Source organism: Stegastes partitus, unplaced genomic scaffold, assembly GCF_000690725.1.
Source record: "Stegastes partitus isolate 25-593 unplaced genomic scaffold, Stegastes_partitus-1.0.2 Scaffold2699, whole genome shotgun sequence".
NCBI lineage: Eukaryota > Metazoa > Chordata > Actinopteri > Pomacentridae > Stegastes > Stegastes partitus.
In genome coordinates, this window is record NW_007580430.1 from 21,114 (window position 1) to 27,471 (window position 6,358).

A 6,358-nucleotide genomic window follows, 5' to 3' on the forward strand; every position below is an offset into this window, starting at 1 on the left:
GAGGAAACCGAAATCATGAACCCACTGATGGAGGATTCACAATCACTTCCGCTTCCTGACTGGACAGATGGATTTCCCAGAAGTTTAGCTGAACTGATGATTGAATGTTCCCTTAACTAGCACTTCACACAGTCAGATAAAGACCTTACAGATGTTGAACCAACAATCCAAAGTTTGCTCTGGATTCCCTTTGAGGAAGCAGTCGGCGACGGTGGGCAGGAACCAACAAACTGCCCTTTAATAGGGAGGAAAACACAATAAAATGTAAAACTTTACTCACTGAGAATGACTTTGGTCAGCGGCTGCTTGGACGAACTCAGGAACTCTCAACAACATATCGAAGCCAGACGATGACTTTTCTACGTTCTTCTGTTCTCGTCTCATGAAATATGGTTCACTGTGTAAAATGTGATTCTGGGTTCTAATCTGTTGTAGTTAAACTGATGAAAATCTGTATTTAAAGAAGGATATTTTTTTATTAAACTGCTTGTAAATAACAGAGAACTTAGATTCTCCAGACTGATGCTTCTTTCTAATGGTACTGTTGTTGTTGTAATGTATTGGTCCACCAGCTGATGGCGCTCAAGTCACATCTAACACATGAAGTTGGACATTTTCTACCAACTATTGATGCTGTATCTGGCAAATCTCAGAACACAAACATGTTTTAGGAAGCTCTCAGTGAAATATATAGCTGGGATTGTTGTCGGCATGAAAATAAAAACTACAACCTTCTGCACTCCAGAAAAAGGTGAGAAGTTTGGATCAGTTGGTTTTAATAGAATTAACTTTTAATGACGACACGTGTTGAACATCACTGTGTGACTTTTAACCTTCTGAAGAGAAGTAATTTAGACTTATCCAGACTTTATAACTACAGGCCAGTGTCCAATCTACCGTTTTATAGAAACTTGTTTTAATCAGTTAAATGACTTTCTTAATTACCACCACTCCTTTGAGAAACATCAATCAGGTTGTTGAACCAATCACAGTCCAGAGACGGCACTGGTCCAGATTGTAAATGGCCTGAGGTCCAATATGGATGTAAACAAACCGTCTGTCTTGGTCCTACTGGACTTAACTGCTGCCTTTGACGCTGATGACCACTGAGTTTTTTTAAAGACAGACTCCACAGGGTGATTGGACTCTGGTTCTGTTTTAACTGGTTTAAATCTGAGTGACAGAGAGTTTTTAGTAAGAACAGAGGATTCCTCATCTAAGAGCTATAAAATAGATTATGGTGTTCCTCAGGGTTCACTTTTAGGCCCCACACTTTTTAATCTGTATATATTGCTGCTTGGAAACGTCCTCAGGACACACGGCATCGGTTTCCATAGCTACGCTGACGACACACAGCTGTACATCACCGTGTCTCCTGGTGGCCAGTTGATGTCCTTTTTTAACTGTATTTTATACATTAAATCATGGATGGCAGAAAACTTTCTACAGGTCCATCAGGACAAAAGTGAGGTTCTGGTCATTGGAACTGAAGCTCAGAGAGACGAGCTCAGTTCACAACCACAAGCTCTGGCATTAAAACCATGAAAACAAGTTAAAAATCTTGGACTCAGCAGTCATTTTAGAGCTCCACATTAAAAATGTTACTAAGATGTCTTTTTATCACTAATAAACATTGTCAGACTGCGACCAGTCCTCTCTAAAACTAATGCAGAGACTCTAACAGATGCTTTATTACATGCAGCACTGATTACTGTCATGTTCTCCCGTCTGGTCTCCAAAAGAAGACTCCAAATACTTCAGAACTCGGCAGCATGAGTTCTAACGAAGACCAGAGAGCTCACATTACAGCAGTTTTATAGTCTCTGCATATGTGTCTCTTTTGGAATTGATTTTAAAATCCATTTATTATTTTATAAAGGTCCTAATGGTCTTAGTCCTTCGTATTTATCAGATTTGCTTTTATCTTATGAACCCTGTAGAACCCTCAGGTGTTCTGGTCACAGCTTTTTAATTAAACCTGAAGCCAGAACATCAACCTTCAGTCAGGCAGCATTTTGTTATAACATCAGTGGAACAGCAGAAGACCTGAGGACAGCAGAGTGTTGATGGTTTTAACAGCAAACTCAAGAATCTACCTTTTTAGTCAGGCTTTTGATTGATTTGATAGATTTTATTTATTTATTCCTCTTCTAAGTAATAATTTTCTGTATTTGCTTCTCCATTTATGTCATGTCTATCAAGTTTCTGTTCATGTCCGCACATTATGTCTCGTCTTTCCTGTTTTATTTTGAAATCACTTCACTGGGTGTTTCTGTTCCAGTTTTACTTCCTGCACCTGTCTTGTCTCACCTGTTCCCTGATTACCGTCCCGCACCTGTTTCCCATCTACCCTCATTACCTCGTGTATATTACCCTGTGTGTCTCACTGTCTCGTCGCCAGTTCATTGCACTTCACAGTCCTCGTACCAGTGTTATCATAGTCAAGTCACAGCCTGTTTTGTTCACGACCTTGTTTCTGCCTTTTTGACCTTGCCTCTTGCCTGACGTTTTTTGGATACCGTTGCCTGTTGTTCACAACCTTGATTCTGTTTTTGGACTTTGCCTCTGCCTGTCGATTCCCGGATACCTTTGCCTGTTGGACTGTCTACCTGTGTACCGAACCCTGCCTGTCATTAAACCTGCCTTTTGCCTGAACCGATCTGTGTCTAGCATTTGTGTCCACCCATCTGTTAAGTGAGTTCATGACAGAACGAACTGGCCAGAATGGACACAGCTGACTCAGACCCGGTTCGTAACGCCCTACGAGCACAAGGTAAAAAATTGGCTGAGCAAGAGCAGCAGCTCGCTGCCTTATGCTCTGGTCTGAGAGACCTAGCCGCACAGCAGGACTCAATGATACAAAACCTGTGCTCTCATGTTAACTTGCTTGTGGAACGGCTCGACAGCGCAGCTCCGACGGCAGCTGCACAGAGTGCAGGGGCTGATCCTCCTCCTGCCGCAGCTGCTGCTGCTGCTTCACCTCCTGACGCCGGCACAGCACCATGCCTGCAGCTATCTCGACCTCAGAGATTTTCAGGAGATTCAGGTGATGTTAAATCTTTATTAACACAATGTGAACTTCATTTTGAGCTGCAAGCTGCAGCATTCCCGACGGAACGTTCAAAAATTGCATTCATTATCTCCCACCTGTCTGGTCGTGCTGAAGCATGGGCCACTGCTGAGTGGAATCGCCGCGCCGCCACTTGCGCCTCGCTCACAGGCTTCACCAAGGCACTGAAACAGATTTTTCAGCACACATCACCAGGTCGTGAAGCATCTCGAGCCCTCGTCAGTTTGAGGAAAGGTAAACGAAGGGTCGCTGCGGATTTACCTGAGGATCTGGATTCACGCATCGCCCTCGCCATCAAGATTGACAAGAGGATCATGGAGCAAGACCAGGACCAAGGACGGGCGCCCATGGGCGCATCATCCTGTCAGGACGGCAGAAGCTTCACGGCGGTTCAGCCGAACCGCTTTCGTCCACCTCCAGTCTCCATTTGTCCATTGGTGAACGACACAGAGGAGCCCATGCAACTGGGAAGCACCCGTCTTCCCCACGAGGAACGCCTGCGCCGCCAGAGAGATGGGTGCTGCTTCTACTGCGGGAATCCAGGTGGCCGACTGCCACGTCAAGATTGCCAAATACGGTGCCAGGACCATGATTCGGGTGAGTCAGAACACTGTGGCTCATCACCCGGCTCACTTTGATGTAAAAGTCATGTTTATTTCTGATACTGCAGCCATGACGATTCCCACATTTGTTGACTCTGGTTCTGACGCTAACCTAATGAACTCAACCCTTGTTAAGAGACTAGGCCTGCGTCAGCTCCAGCTGGAACGACCCCTGGAGGTGAATGCCATTGATGACAGTCCTCTAGGCCGGATCACCCATCAGACACAACCTCTGAAAATCATGTTCCCTGACAGACACACCGAGGAAATTCGTTTTCAGATCTTCCCGGATATGTCGCACCTAGCAATGCTGGGACACCCCTGGCTAATCAAACATAATCCCAACTTCGACTGGGTCAAAGGGGAAGTTCAATCATGGGGCCAGGGGTGCTACAAATCCTGTTTTTCTGCCCCATCCACCACAACTCCTGAAAACCCCGACCTATCGGGGGTTCCGGACTGTTACCATGACCTGGCCATGGGTTTCAAAAAAGCTAAGGCTAAATCATTGCCCCCACACATGATTATGATTGCTGCATTGATTTGTTGCCAGGAGCAGCCCCGCCTAGGGGCAGACTGTATTCACTTTCCTCTCCAGAGCGTCAGGCCATGGAGGAATACATTCAGGATGCACTTGCTGCAGGGATTATTCGTCTGTCGTCCTCGCCTGCAGGAGCAGGTTTTTTCTTCGTGGACAAGAAGGACAAGACCCTGCGTCCTGTCATTGATTATTGGGGACTCAATGACGTCACCGTCAAAAACAGGTATCCTCTGTCCCTCATCTCCACAGTCTTTGAGCTCCTAGACGGAGCTAAGATCTTCACCAAGCTTGACCTACGCAGCGCTTGTCATTTAGTTCGCATTAAGGAGGGAGATGAGTGGAAAACGGCTTTCAACACACCCACTGGACATTATGAATACCTAGTTATGCCGTTCGGATTAACCAATGCACCTGCTAGTTTTCAAAATCTGGTCAACGATGTATTACGTGATATGCTTAATGTATTTGTGTTTGTATATCTAGATGATATCCTAGTGTTCTCCCCTGATGAGGAAACTCATATAAGTCATGTCCTTAAGGTATTACAATGCCTCCTCCATAACCAACTGTACGTTAAAGCAGAGAAATGTGAGTTCCACAGGTCCTCAGTGTCATTCTTGGGGTTTGTGTTAGCTGAGAGGGAGATCCAGATGGATCCAAGCAAAATCTCTGCAGTCACAGATTGGCCTACATCACGTTCAAGGAAGGAGGTTCAGCGATTTCTTGGCTTTGCTAATTTTTTACCGCAAATTCATTCGAAATTATAGTTCAATTGCCTCCCCATTGCATAATCTGACTTCACCTTATCAAGTCTTTGTTTGGTCTGCAGAATGTGAGACCTCCTTCAATCGTCTTAAGAAGAGCTTCACCTCCGCACCAGTGCTCACCCTCCCAGATCCTCGCCGGCAGTTCGTAGTTGAGGTTGACGCCTCCGATGTGGGTATTGGAGCGGTCCTGTCACAGGCTAATTCAGAAACTGGTAAGATGCACCCTTGTGCTTTTCTGTCTAAAAAGCTCACCAGTGCTGAACGTAACTATGACGTCGGAGATAGAGAACTGCTGGCGGTCAAGGTGGCTCTGGAGGAGTGGAGACACTGGCTCGAGGGAGCTCAACAACCATTTCAGGTTTGGACTGAGCATAAAAATCTCGAGTATCTGCTAAAAGATTAAATTCCAGACAGGCCAGATGGTCTCTCTTTTTCGGCCGATTTAACTTTGTCCTGTCATTTCGTCCTGACTCTAAAAACACTAAACCCGTCTCTCTCTCACGCATTCATGACCCGGATAATTCTGATCGGACTCCTAAAACCATCCTCCCCAAGTCTTGTTTTGTTTCTGCTTTCTCGTGGGGAGTAGAGGACAAAGTCAAAGTGGCCATGACCAATAGTCAGCCTCCCCCAGACTGTCCTGGGGATAAACTGTTTGTAGTTGTAGTATGATGTCACTGAATATGTTAATGCGTGTTCTGTTTGTACCATGCATAAAGTGTCCCACCAGAGACCACACGGGGAACTTCAACCTCTCTCTGTGCCCAAACGACCTTGGTCCCACATATCCTTGGACTTTGTTACGGGCCTTCCTCCCTCGGAGGGCAATACTGTGGTTTTAACTGTTGTTGATAGACTTTCTAAAATGGTACATTTCATTCCACCATCTAAGCTTCCCTCGGCCAAGGAAACGGCCGAGGCATTGATCAGTCATGTGTTTCGGATCCATGGTTTCCCAGAAGATGTGGTTTCTGATCGAGGCCCCCCAGGGGGACCTTGCCTCTTGCCTGACGGTTTTTGGATACCGTTGCCTGTTGTTCACGACCTTGATTCTGTTTTTGGACTTTGCCTCTGCCTGCTGATTCCTGGATACCTTTGCCTGTTGGACTGTCTACCTGTGTCCCGAACTCTGCCTGTCATTAAACCTGCCTTTTGCCTGAACCAATCTGTGTCCAGCATTTGTGTCCACCCGTCTGTTAAGTGAGTTCATGACACTTTATTCACCTATTTACATATTTTAGTCCATTTAATGTAGTTTATGACTTCATTTTTATAATTTCATGTTCTCTTTATCTTTTCCTTTTTTTTGCTTTAGCTCTATCTCCATCTGTGCCTCACATAGTAAAAGACCTTTTATTCATTGTATTCTAGTTATTTA